Source organism: Vulpes vulpes, chromosome X, assembly GCF_048418805.1.
Source record: "Vulpes vulpes isolate BD-2025 chromosome X, VulVul3, whole genome shotgun sequence".
Lineage (NCBI taxonomy): Eukaryota > Metazoa > Chordata > Mammalia > Carnivora > Canidae > Vulpes > Vulpes vulpes.
Window position 1 is genome coordinate 70,443,979 of NC_132796.1, and position 19,798 is coordinate 70,463,776.

General features: G+C 38.6%; 1 pseudogene; it reads left to right on the top strand.

Moving 5' to 3' along the window:
* Positions 1-19,457: 19,457 nt before the first annotated feature.
* The window catches only part of LOC112925696 (uncharacterized), a 30,126-nt pseudogene continuing 29,785 nt past the window's right edge, over positions 19,458-19,798 (top strand).

A 19,798-nucleotide genomic window follows, 5' to 3' on the forward strand; every position in this document is an offset into this window, starting at 1 on the left:
TACTGAGGCAGGAAAGCAAACAAAAAGAGAGTAACAGGGCAGCCCTGGTGACACAGCAGTTTAGCACTGCCTGCAGCCCAGGGTGTGATCCTGGAGACCCTGGATCAAGTCCCGCATCAGGCTCTCTGCATGGAGCCTGCTTCTCCCTCTGCCTGTGTCTCTGCCTCTCTCTCTCTCTCTATGTCTCTATGAATAAATAAATAAAATATTTAAAAAAAACAAAAACAAAAAAAGGAGAGTAACAAACTCAACCTCAGGGAAGATATCTTCTGCCAAAAGATGAAGGATTAATCTAAAAAATAATGGTTTTAGGAATAAAAGAAATGACAGTGAAAAGCAAAGATACTTGCAACTAATTTTACATTGACAGATAACCTGGGAAGAAGATCCAAGTAATAGGAATAAGGCTTATCCTTAACTTTAGTAGCTGGACATCTTTGTTATGGATATAAAACCTAAAAAGAAAAACATCTGACAATTTCAAGGACAAAATTAATCTCTATACCTAACTCCTCACATTATTCATATCAAGATAAATATCCAATAATGTGTTGCATATTATAAATTCCACTGGTATTGATATTCCAATTGTACACTTATATTTTTTAATTTTGTTGGTGTCATTTAGAATTCTTAATATAGCTTTAAAAGTGCTTCTTAAAAAAATAAGGCTTTGAGGAAAATAATAAATATAGAAAGAACATGTCACTTCCCCAGAATTAACATCCACACAGTTCAAATATTCTAAGACCTCCTGAAAAGAATGGGAAAACTAAGTTAAATAAGACATTATATTCAGAAAGTGTCATCATGGGCACTGTTTATTCATTTCAGGAGCACCTCCACAAATGTCTTAATCTTCTTCTATTGCTTTACCCAATTCCTTCCCTTACACATACCATAAATGTTTAGGACTTTTTTCTTTACTCATTGAATACAAAAGGTCTTTCTCCAAATTATTATTATTTTTTAATTTATTTGTTTATTCATGAGAGACACACACACAGAGAGAGAGGCAGAGACATAGGCAGAGGGAGAAGCAGGCTCCATGCAGGGAGCCCGGTATGGGACTTGATCCCAGGTCTCCAGGATCATGCCCTGGGCTGAAGGTGGCACTAAACCACTGAGCTACCCGGGATGCCCCAAATTATTATTTTTGAATAGACAAATCATATACATTATGTCCAATTACAAAAATGTGTTTAGTTGTAGACACATACCCATCTAAAAATAACTATTCCAAACTAAGTCTTTCTAATTGGATTTACATGTCCATATGAGGTAGACAAAAAATTTTAGATGTTTAATTTAAATTGAGAGACACGTATAATCAGAAAACTTCAAATGTTCTACAATGTTTATAAATTTATCTATGTAATGAACATGCAACAACATGTACTTTATTACAGCCAATGTTCAACAATTGATTAATGGTTAATGTTACCCAGATACTGGTTAATATTCATTGTAATCTGTAACCCATTTAATAAATATTTCCCTTTGATGTAAAAATTTATTGGATCAATCATGAAAAGGATACTCATAAAAATACTCTAGGGAGGGATTTTCTCACCATTGGTTCAGTTTCTATTAAATGTAAGAGAGCCATCCAGCTATTTTTAACATTTAACCTCAGCTAAATATTTCCTATGATGTTTTCCATATAGAATTGTGTATTTGTATGTATATGTGCATATCTTTTGATACACAGTCACATACACACAGACACAGACACACAAAGACCCCTTAAAAGTAGGGTGATACAGAAGACTTGGAAGGTGGAAGAGTAAAAGGACCCTGAAGCTCATCTTGTTCCATGTTTACAACTAGATATCACTCACATCCCAGTAAATAAACTAGAGAACAATCTGTAGACTGGCAGAACAAACTCCATAACTAAGTGTAGAAAAGAAGCCACATCTGAGAGGCTAGAAAAGGCGGAAACAGTATTGAGGAGCTTCCTACAAGAGGAAGGGAGCTACCTACAACAATGGTAATGGAGAGGGGAAAACACCAGGGTGCCCACATGAGGAAAACAAATCCCCATAACATCTAGCCTTGAAAATGAGAGTGGCTAAATTCCATGAGTTTGTTTAACTAGAAGGACATGGAGCCTAGAGTTTTAAAATACAGGTGACTCAGCACTGGGCTTGCTGGGAGGGCAAGTGAGAGCCCGGTCCCCACTTTTAAAGAGACAATAGCCTGAGAAGAAGCAACAGAAGCAACAGCTTGTCCAACAGGAGGTAAATTTGTTATTACTGACTTTGGAACATGTTGGGAGACTTCTTCAGGAACAAAGGAGCTGGCAATCATCATCTTCCTCCCCTAACCCCAACCATAAACAAAGAGCCACCAGCAGGAAGTGGCTCCACACAGATACTTACTACCTAACCTGCTAGCAATGTACCCCACCCATGAGTTCCCCTGAGGACACACCCACTCCAAGCCCACTGGCCTCTGCACGGGCTCAACAAAACTTTTGTGAATGCCCCATATATTCTGCCCAGCTGCTGTCCTATATACCCTGTCCCTCAGTGTCTACCACACTTTGGGGAATCAGGCCTAGAACTAGTGGCTCAGTGCAAATTTTGATAAAACCACACACACACACACACACACACACACACACACACACACTACCCAGCCACCATGCACACAAATGCTATGCACCCTCAGATGCTACCACCACAGCCACATGCCCACCATTTGAGACCACTGGGCTATGGGAAATCTTGCCTAGGACTAGCAGTTCAGTGCAAATTTTGCTAATACTACCACCCCATGCCCGAGCCCTTCTGTGGTCGTGCCCCCTCAGAGCCATCCTGCTGGGTTTCACTAACATCATAGAGATGAAGCACTGCCAAAAACAGGCAAAGAATTAGTGCAGACATCTGGAATGGAAGGAAAAGTGACTCAGACAAAATAGCAGGACACAAGCAACACACATAGGAGACTCCCTTGAAGTGCCAGGTTCTGGTGAACAGGGGACACTGCACTACAGGGTACTACAGGACCTCTTCTTCATAGAGCCAACACTTTTAAAAGCAACAGATGTCCAAATACACAGAAACAAACATAGAGAGGTAGACAAAATGAGGAGACACAGAAATATGTCTCAAATGAAAGAACAGGAAAAAAATCACAACCAGGAAACAGAAGCAAAAGAAAAATGAAAGCACAACCAATACAGAATTGATTTAAACTCATGATCATAAAGATACTCAGTAGACTTCAGAAAGGGGTGGAGGACATTAGTGAGACTTTTGACAAAGAGATAAAAAATAACATACAAGAGATGAAGAACTCAAAAAAATGAAATGAAAAATAAAATAAGTGGGAAAAATACAGGAAGCAGAGGAATGTATCACTGACCTGGAATATAGAATAATAGAAAACAATCAAGCTGAAAAGGTGAGAAACAAATAAATACTGTATAATGAGAATAGATGTAGAGAATTCGGTGATTTTGTTAAACATGATAACATTCACATTATAGGGATTCAGGAGGGGGAAGAGAGAGGAAAGAGGGTAGAAAATATATTTGAAGAACAATAGCAAAAAAACTTTCAAAATCTTGAAGGAAAACAGAGATCTATATTCAGAAGGTACAAGGATCCCTCAACAAATTCAAACCAAGGAGGTCCATACCAAGAATCATAGTAATTAAAAAATGGCAAAAAATAGTCATAAAGAATTTTAAAGATTGCGAGAGAAAAGAAGAGCATTACGTACAAAGGAAACCCCATAAGGTTATCAGCTGATTCTCAGAAGAAACTTTGTAGGCCAGAAGAGAGTGGCATGATGTGATCAAAGCGCTAAAAGGGAAGAATATGGAGCCAAGAGTACTTTATCCAGCAAGTCAATCATTCAGAATAGAAGGAGAGATAAAGACTTCCCCAGATAAGCAAAAGTTAAAAGAGTTTATGGCCATTAAACCAGCCTTACAATAAATGCTAATAGGGACTCATGGAAAACAAAATCATAAGTGAAAGTAAGAAAAATAAGCACAAAAGCAAAAAATAAATATATCTGTAAAATCAGTCACAAAAAGTACAAAATAAAAGGATGTGAAATATGATACCAAATATCTGAAATATGGAGGGGAGAAAAGTAAAGAATGAGTTCAAAATTAAGCAATCATCATCTTAATATAGATTGCTATATGTAGAAAATGTTATATATGACTGAATGGTAACCACAAATAAAAAAAGAAGTAATAAATATGCAAAAAATAAGAATAGAGAATTCCAGTATATGACTAAAGAAAACCAGTGAAACATGAAAAAAAGAAGAAAGGATCAGAGAAAATTACAAAAATCACCATGAAGCAAAGTAACAAAATGACAAAAAATACATATCTATCAATAATTGCCTTGAATGTAAATGAACTAAATGCTACAATCAAAAGACATAGGGTGACAGAGGGGATTAAAAGAAAAAAAGCCTAGATCCATCTGTATGCTGCTTAACAAGAGATTCAATTCAGACGTAAAGACACCTGTAGATTGAAACGGGAAAGAGGAATATTTATAATGCAAATGAATGTCAAAAGAAACTCGAAGTAGAAATACTTCTATTAGACAAAATAGACTTCCAAACAAAGTCTCTAAAAAAGAGATAAAGGGGGCAGCCTGGGTGGCTCAGCGGTTTAGCTCCGCCTTCAGCCCAGGGCCTGATCCAGAAGATCCGGGATCAAGTCCCACATTGGGCTCCCTGAATGAAGCCTGCTCCTCCCTCTGCCTGTGTCTCTACCTCTCTCTCTATGTCTCTCATGAATAAATAAATAAAATCTTTAAAAAAGAGAGAGATAAAGAAGTTACCGTATAATAATAAAGGAGGAAATTCAACAAGTAGATATAACAATTGCAAATGTATATGCACCCAACATGGGAAAACCCAAATAAGTAAAGCTGTTAATAACAAACATATAGGAACTAATTGATAGTATACAATTGTCGTACAAACAAAATCAACAAGAAAACAGTGACTGTGAATGACACACGGGAACAGATGCATTCAGAACATTCCATTCTAAAACAGCAGTATATGTATTCTTTTCAAGTGCACATGGAACATTCTCTAAAATAGATCACATAGTAGACCAGAAAATAAGTCTGAACAAATTAAAGAAGATCAAAGTCATACCATGCATCTTTTCTGACAACAATGCTATGAAATTAGACATCAACCACAAGAAAAAATATCTAGGAAGACCACAAATACATGGAGGTTAATAACATGCTATTAAACAATGAATGGGTCAACCAAGAATTTAAAGAAGAAATTAAAAATTATGTGAAAAGCAAATGAAAACAAAACACAATAGTCCAAATCCAAACTGCAAAAGCACTTCTAAGAGGGAAGTTTAAGGCAATACAAGTCTACTTCAAGAAGCAAGAACATCTCAAATAAACAACCTAACCCTGCATCTAAAGGAGGCAGAAAAATAACAAACATTAAAACATAAAGTAGTAAATAATAAAGATAAGGGTAGAAATAAGTTATGTAGATATATTTTTAAAAAGATCAATGAAACCAGGAGCTCCTTCTTTGAAAAGATCAACAAAATTGATGAGCCTGTACCCAGACTTATTAGAGAGACAGAGAGAGAGAGAGAGAGAGGAATCAAATAAACAAAATCACCAATTAAAGGGGAGAAATAATAACCAAGACTATAGAAATACAATTAGAAAAGAACATTATGAAAAACTATATATGAACAAATTAGAACTTAGAAGAAATGGATAAATTCCTAGAAACATGTAATATCAAAACTAAAGCAAGAATAAATAGAGAATTTGAACAGACCAATTAACACCAAGGAGATTGAATCAGTAATAGTAATTAAAAAAAAAAAAAGCCGCAAAAAACAAAAATCTAGGACCAGGTGACTTCAACAGTAAACTCTACCAAATAGCTCAAGAAGAGTTAATACCTATCACACTTGAAGTATTAAAAAAAAAAGATAGAAAAGGAAGGGAAAGTTTCAAATTCATTGTATGAGATATCACCCTGATAACAAAACCAGATAAAAAGAGCACAAAAACAAGAAATGCAGACCAATACCTCTGATAAACATAGATGCAATAATCCTCAACAAAATACTAGTAAACTGAATCCAACAATACATTTAAAAAGTCATTTACCACGATCAAGTGGGATTTATTCCTGCAAGGCAAGTGTGGTTCAATAATCTGAAATCAATGTGATATAGCACATCAATAAGAGAAAGGATTGGGACTCCTGGGTGGCTCAGCAGTTGAGTGTCCACCTTTGGCTCAGGGAATGATCCTGGTCCCGGGATCAAGTCCCACACTGGGATGCCTGAGAGGAGCCTGCCTCTCCCTCTGTCTATGTCTCTGCCTCTCTCTGTGTGTCTCTCATGAATAAATAAATAAAATCTTTTAAAAAGGAGATAGGATAAAAACCACATGATCCTCTCAATAGATAGAGAAAAAACATTGACAAAATCTAGATCAATTCATGATAAAAACCCTCAACAAAATACATTTAAAGGCAATATACCTCAATGTAATAAGAGCCATATACGAAAACCTCACAGCTAACATATTACTAAATAGGTAAAAATTAAAAGCTTTTCCCCCAAGGTCAGGAACGAGACAAGTATGTCCATTCTCACCACTTGTATTCAACATACTCCTGGAATTCTTGACCATATTCATCAGACAACAGAAAGAAATAAAAAGGATCCAAATTGGTAAGGAAGAAGTAAAAGTTTCACTACTTGAAGGTGACATGATACTACATGTAGAAAACCCTAAAGACTCCACCAAAATACTAGTATAACTAATAAATAAATTTGTGAAACTTACAGGATACAAAATCAATGTGAAGAGTTCTGTTGCATTTCTATATACTATTAATGAAGCAGCAGAAAAAAATTAGGATAACAATCATATTTACAATTGTACAAAAAATAATAGATACATAGGAATAAACTTAACCAAAGAGGTGAAAGACCTCCACTCTGAAAACTATAAAACAATGATGAAAGAAATTGAAGATGACATAAAGAAATGGAAAAACATTCCATGTTCATGGATTGGAAGAAAAATATTATTAAAATGTCTATGCTACCCAAAGTAATCTACATATGTAATGTAATCCCAATGAAGATTTCAACAGCATTTTTCACAGTACTAGAAGAAAGAACTTTAAAACTTATATGGAACCACAAATGGCTCTAAATACCAAAAGCAATCCTGAAAAAGAAACTCAAAGCTGGAGGAATCAACAATTCTGAAATTCAAGTTATATTGCAAAGTTATAGCAATCAAAACAGTATGTTACTGGAAGAAAAATAGACACATAGATCAATAGAAAAGAGTAAAACACCCAGGAAAAAATGCTCAACTATATACTCAATTAATGTTTGACAAAGTGGGAAAGAATATCCACTGTGAAAAAGAATAGTCTCTTCAACAAATGGTGCTGGGAAAACTGGACATTAACCTGCAAAAGAATGAAACTGGACCACTTTCTTACACCATACATAAACCAATTCAAAATGGATTTAATAACATAAAGGTGAGACCTGAAAAAAAATAAATGTGAGACCTGAAACCATAAAAATCCTAGAATAGAGCACAGAAAGTTGTGTATTTAACAGGAACAGTAGCAACTTCTTTTCAAATATGTCTCCTGAGGCTAGGGAAATAAAACAGAAATAAACAATTCAGACTACATCAGAATAAAAAGCTTCTGCACAACAAAGGAAACAATGAAGCTAAAAGCCCACCTCAAAAATGGGAAAAGATATTTGCAGATGACAAATCCAATAAAGGGCTAGTATCCAAAATATATAAGGAGCTTATACAACTCAAAGTTCAAAGAACAAATAATTCCATTTTTAAAATGGGCATAACTCATGAACAGACATTGCTTGAAAGAAAATATGCCGATGGCAAACAAACATATTAAAATATGTTCATCATCACTTACCATCAGAGAAATGCAAATCAAATTTCAATGAGACTGTTTCTTTTGCTGTGAAGAAGCTTTTTTATCTTGATTAAGTCCCAATAGTTCATTTTGGCTTTTGTTTCCCTTGCCTTCATAGATGTATCTTGCAAGAAGTTACTGTGGCCACATTCAAAAAACGGTGGTCCCTGTGTTCTCCTCTAGGATTTTGATGGAATATTGTCTCACATTTAGATCTTTCATCCATTTTGAGTCTATCTTTGTGTATGGTGAAGGGAGTGGTCTAGTTTCATTCTTCTGGACGTGGATGTCCAATTTTCCCAGCACCATTTATTGAAGAGACTGTCTTTTTCCAGTGGATAGTCTTTCCTGCTTTGTCGAATATTAGTTGACCATAGAGTTGAGGGCCCATTTCTGTATTCTCTATTCTGTTCCATTGATCTATGTGTCTGTTTTTGTGCCAGGACCACACTGTCTTGATGATCACAGCTTTGTAATACAGCTTGAAATCCAGCATTGTGATGACTCCAGCTTTGGTTTTCCTTTTCAATGTTCCCCTGGCTATTTGGAGTCTTTTCTGATTCTACACAAATTTTAAGATTATTTGTTACAACTGTGTGAAGAAAGTCCGTGGTATTTTGATAGGGATTGCATTAAACGTGTAAATTGCCCTGGGTAGCATAGACATTTTCACAATATTAATTCTTCCAATCACAAAGAATGAGATGTTTTTCCATCTCTTTATGTCTTCCTCAATTTCTCTCAGAAGTGTTCAATAGTTTTCAGGATATAGACCTTTACCTCTTTGGTTAGGTTTATTCCTATGTATCTTATGATTTTCAGTCCATTGTAAATGAGATTGATTCCTTAATTTCTCATTCTTCAGTCTCATTGTTAGTGTATAAAAATGCCACATATTTCTGGGCATTGATTTTGTATCCTGCCACACTGCCGAATTGCTGTATGAGTTCTAGCCATCTTGGGGTGGAGCCTTTTGGGTTTTCTATATACAGTATCATGTCATCTATGAAGAGAGAGAGTTTGACTACTTCTTTGCCAATTCGAATGGCTTTTATTTTCTTTGTTGTCTGATTGCTGAGGCTAGGACTTCTAGTACTATGTTGAATAGCAGTGGTGAGAGTGGACATCCCTGTCGTGTTCCTGATCAGAGGAAAAAGGCTATCAATCAGGTCTTCCCTATGTAGAATGATGTTTGCTGTGGGCTCTTCATAAATGGCTTTTAAAATGCTGAGGACTGTTCCCTCTATCCCTACACTCTGAAGAGTTTTGATCAGGAATAGATGCTGTGTTTTGTCAAATGCTTTCTCTGCGTCTATTGAGAGGATCATACAGTTCTTGTTTATTCTCTTGATGTGATCTATCACGTTGTTTTATGACTATTGAACCACCCTTGCATCCTAGGGATAAATCCCACTTACTCATGGTGACTAATCTTCTTAATGTACTGTTGGATCCTATGGGGTAGTATCTTGAGAATTTTGCATCCATGTTCATCCTTTTGGTGGGGTGTTTGTCTGATTTTGGAGTCAAGGTAATGTTGGCCTCACAGTCACCCCTTTCTATCCTTTGGAACCGCTTTAGTAGAATAGGTATTATTTCTTCTTTAAATGTTTGATAGAATTTCCCTGGGAAGCCATCTGGCCCTGAACTTTATTGTCTTGGGAGGATTTTGCTGATTGCTTCAATTTCCTCTCTGATTATCCGGATGTTCAGATTTTTTATTTCCTCCTGTTCAGTTTTGGTAATTTGTGGGTTTCAAGAAATGCATTGATTTTTTTCTAGATTACCAATTTGTTGGCAGATAGCTGCTCATAATATGTTCTTTTCAAAGGATTTTATTTATTTATTTATTTATTTATTTATTTATTTATTTATTCATGAGAGACACACAGAGACAAAGAGGCAGAGACACAGGCAGAGGGAGAAGCAGGCTCCATGCAGGGAGCTCGACATGGAACTTGATCCCAGGACTCCAGGTTCACGCCCTGGGTCAAAGGTGGCACTAAACCACTGAGTCACCTGGGCTGCCCTCATAATAAATTCTTTAAATAGTTTTTATTTCCTTGATATTGGTTGTGATCTCTCCTCTTTCATTTGTAACTTTATTCATTTGAGTCTTTTTTCTTTTTAATAAGGCTGACTAGGGGTTTATCAATCTTATTATTCTTTCAAAGAACCAACTTCTGATTTTGTTGATACGTTCTACAATTCTTCTGGTGTCTATTTCATTGAGTTCTGCTCAAACTTTATTATCTCTCTTTTTCTGCTTGGTTTAGTCTTTATTTTGTGTTTTTTTTCTCCAACTCCTTTAGGTGGGAGGAAGGATTGTGTATTTGAGTTTTTTCCAATTTTTTGAAGGAGGATTGTATTGCGATGTATTTCCCTCTTAAGACTGCTTTTGCTGTATCCCAAAGATTTTCAATGGTTGTATATTTATTTTCATTAGTTTCCATGAATGTTTCTAATTCTTCCTGATTTCCTAGTTGACCCATTCAGCTTTTGGTAGGATGCTCTTTAACCTCTCTGTGTTTGAGTTTCTTCCAAATTTATTCTTGTGATTGAGTTCCAAAACACTGTGGTCTGAAAATGTGCAGCATACACAATCCCAGTCCTTTGGTATCAGATGAAACCTGATTTGTGACCCAGTATGTGGTCTATTCTGGAGAAAGTTCCATGTGCACTTGAGAAGAATGTGAATTCGGTTGGATTAGGATGGAATGTTCTGTATATATCTGTGACATATATTTGGTCCAGTGTATCATATAAGGCCCTTGTTTCTTTAGTGATGTTCTGCTTAGAAGATCAGTCATTTACAGTAATTGCCTGGTTGAAGTCTCCTACTCTTAGTGTATAATTATCTAAGTATCTCTTTACTTTGGTTATTAATTAATTAATATACTTGGAAGCTCACACATTAGGGGCATAAATATTCATGGTTGTTTGGTCTTCTTCTGTATAGACCCTTTGAGTATGATATACTGTTCCTCTTCATCTCCAACTATAGTCTTTGGGATAAACTTTAATTTATCTGATATGAGGATTGTTGCCCCAGCTTACTTTTGAGGACCATTTGAATGGTAAATGGTTCTCCACCCCCTCATTTTCAGACTGGAGGTGTCGTTAGCTCCAAAAGGAGTCTCTTATAGACAGCATGTAGATGAGTCTTGTGTTTTTATCCAGCCCAATACCCTGCATCTTTGAAGGGATCATTTAGCTCATCCCCGTTCAAAGTAACTATTGAAAGATATGAATTTAGTGTCATCATAACACCTATTCACTCCTTGTTTTTGTGGATTGTTTCATTGGGCTCCCTTTTTATTTTATAGGGTCCCCCTTAATATTTCTTGCAGAGCTGGTTTGGTGGTCACATATTCTTTCCATTTCTGCCTGTCTTGGAAGCTCTTTATCTCTCCTTCTATTCTGAATGAGAGCCTTGCTAGATAAAGTATTCTTGGCTGCATGTTCTTCTCATTTAGTGCCCTGTATATATCATACAAGCCTTTTCTGGCCTGCCAGGTCACTATGGAAAGGTCTGCTGTTAATCTGATAGTTCTCCCCATAAAAGTTAAGAATCCATTGTCTCACGTTGCTTTATGAATTTCTCCTCAAAGAGTTAAAAATAGATCTGCCCTACGACCCAGAAATTGCACTGCTGGGGATTTACCCCAAAGATACAGATGAAAGGAAACACTGGGACAACAGCACCCCGATGTTTACAGCAGCAATAGCCATAGCCAAACTGTGGAAGGAGCCTCAGTATCCACCAAAAGATGAATGGATAAACAAGATGTGGTTTATGTATACAATGGAATATTACTCAGCCATTAGAAATTACAAATACCCACCATTTGCTTCAACATGGATGGAACTGAAGGGTATTATGCTGAGTGAAATGAATCAATCAGAGAAGGACAAACATTATATGTTCTCATTCATTTGGGGAATATAAATAATAGTGAAAGGGAGTAGAAGGGAAGGGAGAAGAAAAAGACTCCGAACTCTGGGAAACCAACTAGGGGTGGTGGAAGGGGAGGAGGGCGGACGGTGGGGGTGACTGGGTGGCGGGCACTGAGGGGGGCACTTGACGGGATGAGCACTGGGTGTTATTCTGTATGTTGGCAAATTGAACACCAATAAAAAATAAATGTATTATTATAAAATGAATTTTCTCCTTATCTTTGGAATTTGCAAGTTTCAGTATTAAATGTTGAGGTTTTGAATGGTTTGTATTGATTTTTTGAGGGGGTCCTCTATCTCTTGGATCTGATTGCCTGTTTCCTTCCCCAGATAAGGGAAATTCTCAGCTATGATTTATTCAAATATACTTTGTGGTGATCTCTCTCTCAGTCTCTTCTGGAATCCCAATTAGACATAAATTCTTCCTTCTCAAGGTATGTCACTCACTCTCTCTTCCATCTCATTAACCCTAGCAGTTAAGAGATCCATTTGGATTGCATATCATTTAATCTACTTGTAATTTGGCCATGATTAGATCTCATTTCTGCAGTAACAACGTCTCTAGAGTCCTTTATCCTTTTTTTCCAGGGCCACCAGTAGCGTTGTAATTGTATCTAAATTGATTTTCTGACGTCGTGCTGAAATCCAAATTATGTGGCAGAGAGTACTGTTTCTGGTTCTTTCTTTTGTGGTGAATTCTTACTTATAGTCCTTTTGTCCAGGGCAGAGTGGCTGAATATCAAAAATATCAACCATGACTTAAGTAAAATACACACTAGATGATTCCAAAGAGGTCAGAGATCAGAAAATAAAAGAAAACAAAGATCAGAACAAAATAAAACATAAGGACCACTAAAGTGAAAAGCAAATTTTAAAACAAAGTAGTAAAGATAAAAAGCCATAAACCAAAGCAGAGTAGACAAAAAAAAAAAGAAAAGAAATAAAGAAAAAGAGAAAAAGGGAAAAAAGTAAAGAAAAGAAGAAAAAGAGAAAAAAAGGGAGGGATGGTGATGGTGAAGAAGTGGTAGTGGAGAGAGAATGTAGTATACCTGAGTGGTCCAAGAAGGTGATGTTCTTGGTTCCAAGTGTATTTTGTTCTGTATGTTAGAAGATGCTCAATGCCAAATTTATATAAACCAGCAATATTTGTAGAAAGCCCCAACATTAACCACCAAAACATAAACAAGATAAAAGAGGGGGGGAGAATGGGAAGGAAGAGAGAATATAATCTCCCAGAATGAACCAGCACAGTATTCAACTTGTTTCTGGGTGTTTGTTGGTCGTGCTTTAGAAGGTATTAACTTCCATCATTATAAACAAAACAAGGCAGAAAAAACAAAAAACAAAAAAACAGAAAACAAAAACTCATATCTCATATATCTACCAAAATTAAGTTGAATACATTGAAGCGAATCCAGAAATGAGAAATATATCTAAGACATGTAATTGTAGAAATATGAAAGTTAAAGAGGAAAAAAAAACTTAAAAACTTAAAAATGAAGGGCTGGTAAAATATCATAAGTAAGGTGGGAAAAGAGAAAAAAATATTGGAAATTTTTAGTGTGATATAAAAACAAGTCATAATGGAAAAAGGTAAAAAAAAGAAGAAAAGAAAAAAAGGACCCTCTAGTTCTTTTTTTTAAAATTTATTTTTATTTTTATTGTTCAATTTACCAACATACAGAATAACACCCAGTGCTCAACCCGTCAAGTGCCCACCTCAGCGCCCGTCACACATTCACCCCCACCCCACGCCCTCCTCCCCTTCTACCACCCCTAGTTCGTTTCCCAGAGTTAGGAGTCTTTATGTTCTGTCACCTTTCTGATATTTCCAACTCGTTTTTTCTCATTTCCCCTTTATTCCCTTTCACTATTTCTATATTCCCCAAATGGATGAGACCATATAATGTTGTCCTTCTCCGATTGACTTATTTCACTCAGCATAATACCCTCCAGTACCATCCATGTCGATTCAAATGGGGGGTATTTGTCATTTCTAATGGCTGAGTAATATTTCATTGTATACATAAACCACATCTTCTTTATCCATTCATCTTTCAATGGACACCAAGTCTCCTTCAACAGCTTGGCTATTGTGGACATTGCGGCTAGAAACATCGGAGGGCAGGTGTCCCGGCTTTTCATTGCATCTGTATCTTTGGAGTAAATCCCCAACAGTGCAATTGCTGGGTCGTAGGGCAGGTCTATTTTTAACTCTTGGAGGAACCTCCACACAGTTTTCCAGAGTGGCTGCACCAGTTCACATTCCCACCAACAGTGCAAGAGGGTTCCCTTTTCTCCGCATCCTCTCCAACATTTGTTGTTTCCTGCCTTGTTAATTTTCCCCATTCTCACTAGTGTGAGGTGGTATCTCATGGTGGTTTTGATTTGTATTTCCCTGATGGCAAGTGATGCAGAGCATTTTCTCATGTGCGTGTTGGCCATGTCTATGTCTTCCTCTGTGAGATTTCTCTTCATGTCTTTTCCCCCATTTCATGATTGGATTGTTTGTTTCCTTGCTGTTGAGTTTAAGAAGTTCTTTACAGATCTTAGAAACTAGCCCTTTATCTGATATGCCATTTGCAAATATCTTCTCCCATTCTGTAGGTTGTCCAAAGCTTCTTATCTTGATGAAGTCCCAATAGTTCATTTTTGCTTTTGTTTCTTTTGCCTTCGTGGATGTATCTTGCAAGAATTTACTGTGGCCAAGTTCAAAAAGGGTGTTGCCTGTGTTCTCCTCTAGGATTTTGATGGAATCTTGTCTCACATTTAGAGCTTTCATACATTTTGAGTTTATCTTTGTGTATGGTGAAAGAGAGTGGTCTAGTTTCATTCTTCTGCATGTGGATGTCCAATTTTCCCAGCACCATTTATTGAAGATTTTTTCTTTCTTTCTTCCAGTGGATAGTCTTTCCTGCTTTGTCGAATTATAGTTGACCATAAAGATGAGGGTCCACTTCTAGGTCCTCTATTCTGTTCCATTGATCTATGTATCTGTTTTTGTGTCAATACTACACTGTCTTGATGACCACAGCTTTGTAGTACAACCTGATATCTGGCATTGGGATGCCCCCTGCTATGGTTTTCTTTTTTAAAATTCCCCTGGCTATTCGGGGTCTTTTCTGATTCCACACAAATCTTAAAATAATTTGTTCTAACTCTCTGAAGAAAGTCCAAGGTATTGTGATAAGGATTGCATTAACGTGTAAATTGCCCTGGGTAACATTGACATTTTCACAATACTGATTCTGCCAATCCATGAGCATGGAATATTTTTCCATCTCTTTGTGTCTCACTCAATTTCTTTCAGAAGTGTTCTATAGTTTTTAGGGTATATATCCTTGACCTCTTTGGTTAGGTTTATTCCTAGGTATCTTATGCTTTGGGTGCAATTGTAAATGGGATTGACTCCTTAATTTCTCTTTCTTCAGTCTCACTGTTAGTATATAGAAATGCCACTGACTTCTGGGCATTGATTTTGTATCCTGCCACACTGCCGTATTGCTGTATGAGTTCTAGCAATCTTGGGGTGGAGTCTTTTGGGTTTCCTATGTAGAGTATTGGCCAGTTCAGGTTTTTTATTTCTTCCAGTTCCAGTTTTGGTAGTTTGTAGTTTTCCAGAAATGCGTCCATTTCTTCTAGATTGCCTAATTTATTGGCATAGAGCTGTTCATAATATGTTTTTAAAATCGTTTGTATTTCCTTGGTGTTGGTAGTGATCTCTCCTTTCTCATTCATGATTTTATTAATTTGAGTCTTCTCTCTCTTCTTTTAATAAGGCTGGCTAATGGTTTATCTATCTTATTAATTCTTTCAAAGAACCAACTCCTAGTTTTGTTGATCTGTTCCACAGTTCTTCTGGTCTCGATTTCATTGAGTTCTGCTCGAATCTTTATTAACTCTCTTCTTCTGTTGGGTGTAGGATCTATTTGCTGTTTTTTCTCTAGCTCCTTTAGGTGTAAGGTTAGCTTTTGTATTTGAGTTCTTTCCAGTTTTTGGATGGATGCTTGTATTGCGATGTATTTCCCCCTTAGGACTGTTTTTGCTGCTTCCCAAAGATTTTGAACAGTTGTATCTTCATTCTCATTAGTTTCCATGAATCTTTTTAATTCTTCCTTAATTTCCTGGTTGACTCTTTCATCTTTTAGCATGATTGTCCTTAACCTCCATGTGTTTAGAGTGCTTCCAAACTTCTTGTTGTGATTCAGTTCTAATTTCAAGGCATTATGGTCTGAGAATATGCGGGGACGATCCCAATCGTTTGGTGTCGGTTCAGACCTGATTTGTGACCCAATATGTGGTCTACTGTAGAGAAAGTTCCATGTGCACTTGAGAAGAATGTGTATTCAGGTGCATTTGGATGTAAAGTTCTGTAGATATCTGTGAAATCCTTCTGGTCCAGTGTATCATTTAAAGCTCTCGTTTCTTTGGAGATGTTGTGTTCAGACCTATTGAGTGTAGAAAGCGCTAGATTGAAGTCACCAAGTATAAGTGTATTATTATCTAAGAATGTCTTGACTTTGGTTATTAATTGTTTGATATATTTGGCAGCTTCCACATTCGGGGAATATATACTGAAGATTGTTAAGTCCTCTTGCTGGATAGATCCTTTAAGTATGATATAGTGTCCCTCCTCATCTCTCACTACAGTCTTTGGCATAAATTTTTGTTTATCTTATATAAGGATGGCTACCCCTGCTTTCTTTCGAGCACCATTTGAATGGAAAATGGTTCTCCAACCTTTTATTTTCAGTTTGTAGGTGTCCTTCTGTCTAAAATGAGTCTCTTGTAGACAGCAAATAGATGGGTCCTGGTTTTTTATCCATTCTGACACCCTGAGCCTTTTGATGGGGCCATCAAGCCCATTCCTGTTCAGAGTTACTATTGAAAGTTATGAGTTTACTGTCATCATGGTACCTATTCAGTCCCTGTTTTTGTGGTTTGTTCCATTGGACTTGTTCTTAAAGGGGAATTTTAAGAGCCCCCCTTAAAATTTCTTGCAGAGCTGGTTTGGAGGTCACATATTCTTTCAGTTCCTGCCTGTCTTGGAAGCTCTTTATCTCTCCTTCCATTCTGAATGAGAGCCTTGATGGATAAAGTATTCTTGGCTGCATGTTTTTCTCATTTTGGACCCTGAATATATGCTGCCAGCCTTTTCTGGCCTGCCAGGTCTCTGTGGAGAGTTCTGCTGTTACCCTAATACTCCTCCCCATAAAAGTCAGGGATTTATTGTCTCTTGCTGCTTTAAGGATCTTCTCTTTATCTTTGGAATTTGCAAGCTTCACTATTACATGTCGAGGTGTTGAACGGTTTTTATTGATTTTAGTGGGGGATCCCTCTATCACCTGGATCTGAATGCCTGTTTCCCTTCCCAGATTAGGAAAGTTTTCAGCTCTGATTTGTTCAAATACATATTCTGGACCTCTGTATCTTTAGGCGCCCTCGGGAACCCCAATTAACAGTAGGTTTTTCTTCCTCAGGCTGTCATTTATTTCCCTTAATCTATCCTCATGGTCTTTTAATTGTCAGTCTCTTTTTTCCTCAGTTTCCCTCTTTGCCATCAATTTTTCTTCTATGTCACTCACTCGTTCTTCCACCTTGTTAACCCTGTCGTTAGGACTTCTAGTTTGGATTGCATCTCATTCAATTCATTTTTAATTTCTGCCTGATTAGATCTAAATTCTGCAGTCCTGAAGTCTCTTGAGTCCTTTATGCTTTTTTCTAGAGCCACCAGTAGCTGTATAATAGTGCTTCTGAATTGGCTTTCTGACATTGAATTATAATCCAGATTTTGTAACTCTGTGAGAGAGAAGACTGTTTCTGATTTTTTTTGTGTGTGTGTGTGGTGAGGTTTTCCTTTTAGTCATTTTGCTCAGTGCAGAGTGGCCAAAACCAAGTTGTATTGGGAAAAGGAGAAAAAGAGAAAAGATAAAGAAGGAAAGAAAAAGGAAAAAAGAAAAAAGAAAAAAAAAGGAAGAAAAGAAAAAAAGGGGGGGAAGCAACAAATCAAAAAGCAAGAGGGAGTATCCTCTGATTCTGTATACTGTAAGCCCTCGACTTCCCCTGGAACTTTCCAGTTCTGCTTGGTCAATAATTTGTTTTTCCCCTGTCTATCTAGCTGGTCTTCTGGGGGAGGGGCCTGCTGTCCTGATTTTCAGGTGTTAGCACTTGGGGGAGCTGCGGCGCCCCCTGCCTGGTGCAGGGCTCAGTGAGTGATGTTTAAGCTGCTTATCTGGTGTGAGGCTCAGTGGGGTTGTTTATCCTTTGAGGCCCCAGTAGAAACAACCACAGTGGCGGCAGCCAGCTCTGGAGCCCTGGATTCAGCTCCTGCAGTAACTAAGGAGCTCTCTGTCTGCAGGGGCCTGGATGCTCTGGGGGCGGGGCGCTGATCTGCTCAGCCTGGAGCAGGAGTGTCCTTGCTGCCCTGTGCCCCCCTGGCTTCTGCCTGTCCCGGGGCGAGGCCGGATCTTGGGCTGTGTCCCTGGCGCCCTGTGCTCCCGGGCCTGTGCTGTTGGGTTCGCGTTCCCAGCCATGCTGCCGCTTCCCCGCGGAGCCTCTGCCAGGGCAGCCACTGAGCTGCTCACGGGGCACGCAGCCCCCTCTCCGCGGAGCCTCCGCCCAAGCCCCTTCCAGCTGCTCCCGGGTCCAGCCATGTGGCCGCAGCCCTTTAGGAAGCTCGGCGCACTCTCCCTGGGGCACAGGTGCTCTGTTAGTGTCCCAGGGAGCCTGAGGGCATCCCCGCCCTCCTGGGTCCTGCTCTAACTCCCTGCGAGCCCCATTCTGTCCGGGAAGATTGGTGCAGCGCCTGCTTCTCCGGGACGAGGCTTTTCTGTCCTGGGGACACTCTGCCTGGCCTTAGCCCGGCTCCTCGCCCTTGGAGGCCTTTTATTTCTTTATTTCTTTTTCCCCGTCTTCCTACCTTAATAGAAGGGTGAACTCTTCTCACTGTATCATTCCAGCTGTTCTCTCTTTAAATCTCAGGCCAAATTTGTAGATTTTCAGGATGATTTAAAGGTTATCTAGGTAATTTGGTGGGGACAGGTGACTTGGGGACCCTACTCTTCCACCATCTTGCCCTGCCTCCGGACCCTCTATTTGTATATACTATTTTCCCTCTGTCTTGGAGCTCTTCAGTGCTGCTTTGTCAAGAACTTGCTCTTCCCCTGTTCTTCCAGCTGGCCTCAGGGAAGGGCCTGCTGTCTGATTCTGTGCCTGGGTGGAGTTGCCCCACCCCTTGCCAGGTGCCTGGCTCAGTGTAAGCTGTTTATTCTGTGAGGTCTTTGTTTCCCAGCGGCCCCACCTCTCCCAGGCACAAAGTTGAGCAAAGAGGAAAAACAACAATGGTGGCGGCCAGGTTTCTAGCTCTGGAGTCAAGCTCCCTATGAGTAACTAACTGCAGTCTCCCAGTCCGCACTGCCCTAGATGCTCCTTGGGGAGGCACAGGTGCACTGATCTGCACAGCTTGCAGGGTGCCCAATGGCAGGAGAATTCTTGCTTTCCTGTGCCCTCCCTGCTTCTGCCTATTGCAGGGGTAATACATGATCACCGGCTTTGTTCGCTTGGGTACCCTGGGATCTGAGGCCTGTGCCACTGGACTTGTTCTCTCGGTGACTACCTCTCCTAAAGGGAAGGAGGTACAGCCACCTCCATCTGAAGTTGGCCCACCTATCCAACTGGCTTCTCCCAAATGCCCTAGAGGGCTGGGGTGTTCCAGCCGTTTACTGAGATCTGTCCGCAGATTGTGGTAAGCTTTCCCCTGGGTGCACTTCCTCTAATAGTGACTGGTAAACAGGAGTCTTCACTGCGATTCTGCCCAATTTACCTGCTACCTACTGTTTTGTCCAGGGAAAATCTGGTGCAGATTCTTAAAGTTCCTGCT